We start from the raw sequence: 2,896 nt of genomic DNA, 5'->3' as shown, positions 1-2,896 counted from the left end.
TTGATTCGTGCATAGTGGGATCAAGGAGGAAAACACAACGTGCGTGTCGTTTTTCAGGAGGCCAGTGCCTTTTGAAGTGACAACTAAATGTGTTAAATTAAATAGATTCGGTCAACTGAAAATAAACATTTTTCGGCGCGTTTCTCTGAGTTCAAGTTGAACACCTGCATAGCAAATGTCACACGCTACATAGTTTGAAATAACATCAGTTATTAAACCAAATCACCAATCCCAACTGGGTCAAGTCCCATGTGAAGATCTCACTTCGTGCTTCAACCAATCGCAGACTGTTCTTGTGTTGTCTTGCACAATTGTAGCGTTAGGAACAACGGTGACGACACGGATAAATCGAAATCGGCTATGGGTAAACCTTAGGGTTTGATTCTTTTTCTTTTCTCCCCCAAAACGGCAAAGCTTTCGCCCTTCGTAGTATATGCGGATGGCATACGTGTGAGCACAATCGAATGCAGCAGCAATCCCAACACCCTCCGGAGCTCCAGACTGTCGCTTTGAGCGCTGTGTTCGTCCCAGTTATTGGCAAAGCCATTGCAGACCGCGTGACAAGGAGCTGTCCTTTCAAGGAAACAAGGTCTATGTGTGCTGTGTCCTGCTCTCAGCTCAGAACAAAAAAGGAAGCATAATTCACACAAAAAAGAAGAGAAATTAAAGTCCTAGTCGGTGGACGTACTGCTGGACGGGACGTTTTCCTGGAATCCAATAGTATGGAATATTATGATGGAATCGCATATATATAATATACCGTGTTCGTCTATAAATGGAGCGTATCTCGTATAACACCTGTTGTTTACGTCTCTGTAGTGCACGTGCGAGGTGTACAGAATGTCCTTATATCGAATAGAGTCACAGAGTAGTGTGGTACTAACTTCATTGTCAGCTTGTCAAGGCTCCTCTGTAGGTAACAATGGATTTCACCAACATTACTCGGATGCTTGGCGCATAGTTAAGCCAAACACTTACACAGCTGCAAAGTGGATTTCGGACAATACATCGGCGATAAGAGGCCCTCTCGGCACAAAAGAATACCGACCTTGTCATCCAGTCATGAGAGCGTTGGTCTTCTTACTCAGCAGTTTTGCGGAAGCCCCAAAAACCGGCGTTGTTTCAACAGATTCAAATGGCTTTAACTATACTGCGGTATATTTTACCGATTATTCAGGATAAACCGGGAAAGGAGGAATCCTAGTTATATATATATATATATATATAGCATATTGCGTTGCCCGTGAATTTTCTAGATGCAGCAGTCGTGTCTGATGCGTAAATATCTCCCACTTCTTCAGTAAAGTTATCTGTAAGGTTGAATTTCTCCACAGCGCTCATACATGGCGTGCGTGGGATGAAGCAGAAGAAGTACGTCACGCGTTCATGATCTTTCATTCTGTGGATGTAGTACGATTCATTGTGCGACCTCGTTTTGCAGAAATATCCGCCTCAACATAAAGGTAAGTTCAATCGAAGTCATTGGTTAATTTATTAAGGGAACGCGGTCGTGGAAAGTTATCCAGTCGAATTTATAGCGGTTATCTCTAAACACGAAAAGGAAGGGCTTTCTCCTTCGTCGACGCTTGATAGATAATAATAATTCGGGGTCTACGTCGCGAGACAACTGAGATTATGAGCGAGCTTGATAGAGACGACATATATGACGACGAGATGTTGCAACTGGCAGTAAAGCACAACATCTTGGTCCGAGTTAGAATTGTCCCAGCCATTCGTGACACTCAAATCTTCATCCTTCCTTCGTCGCCTTTCACGCTTAAAATTATTTTGGCTTCTTTCTACTTCCCTTTGGTGTCGTGAAGTACGACCATGGAGTTTCTAGAATCTTCTTCATCTTGTTTTTGTCTTGAGAAGCTTTCGCTTCAGTCGCTGTCTTTGTGATTCATTTGTTTGTTCAAGCAATCTGAATTAATTAATCAATTCTTTGTCAAACAGTGCTGGTCCTTGGGTTTCTTCAACACTGAGTTGGAGCCTCGAACATTTATTTTGAAATTTTACTTGAACTGTGTCATCAGGTAAGAAATGTTCACTTGTCACACTTCGACACTCTATGGGTGTAGTTTTCAGTGGAATGCAGTTGAAATGTTTCGACTAAAAACATATTGGGGCAATAGAATACTCCGACCATGTCCATGTTCATTGAAATTACATGACCCTCAATACCTGATTGTTAGCAAGTTATGACCTCGTCCCAGAAACACTTATAAGCCTTTACAAGAAACCTTTTATTCGAAGCACTAATCATTATCTCGACTTATTTATTAAACCACTATAGTTCTTCCGTTTCGGTCTTGCTTATCCATTACTGTGTGTTAACCCGTAGCCTTCAGACACTAAATGTTTGCCTTGCAAAAACCAATTCCCTAAACTGTTTTCTTTCTTTTTTTTGCAAACCAGATGACAGCCATGTCCGGTTCTACCGCGGCACTGGGTAAGTACCCCTTCATATCGACAGTATAATGGCTCCTGCCTGCGCTCGAGGGTTTTATTCCGAACCGTAAGCTCTTGGGGGCGGAGGAGAGTTGCACGAAGATAGGGGAGCAGGTACATTGTAAGAGTGGTACACAAGAAAAAAAAGTTAGTGGTGTTGCAAAACATTTGTGGGTGTTGGAAGTGTTGTAGGTGCGGATAAATCTGCTTGGCTGTGCCGAATATGATTTACTTAGGAGCATCGCCATCTACATCCTCATACAGGGCTGTCCAACCCCTCCCCGCTTCAAAAAAGTACCACATTGCAGCATGGGTGGTGAGCTCTGTACCACTGAAAATTCCCTTCAACATATTTATAAGCCTGCACGTCATGTTCGGTGCGACGTGTAAGCAAGTAGCATCGCTTAGGAGGTTTGCCATAAAATCGAAGGGTTACGCGGACCAG

The 2,896-nt window shown here is 42.9% G+C and overlaps 1 long non-coding RNA gene across 1 annotated transcript; it reads left to right on the top strand.

The window, feature by feature from the left end:
* The first annotated feature begins 1,377 nt into the window (after window positions 1-1,377).
* LOC135374687 (uncharacterized) lies at window positions 1,378-2,506 on the top strand. Its single transcript, XR_010417073.1, has 3 exons — window positions 1,378-1,463; window positions 1,957-2,036; window positions 2,419-2,506. It is a non-coding gene; the product is annotated as an uncharacterized LOC135374687 (long non-coding RNA).
* The last annotated feature ends 390 nt before the right edge of the window (window positions 2,507-2,896 follow it).

Source organism: Ornithodoros turicata, unplaced genomic scaffold (assembly GCF_037126465.1).
Source record: "Ornithodoros turicata isolate Travis unplaced genomic scaffold, ASM3712646v1 Chromosome99, whole genome shotgun sequence".
Lineage (NCBI taxonomy): Eukaryota > Metazoa > Arthropoda > Arachnida > Ixodida > Argasidae > Ornithodoros > Ornithodoros turicata.
This window is presented reverse-complemented; position numbering and strand designations above follow the sequence as displayed.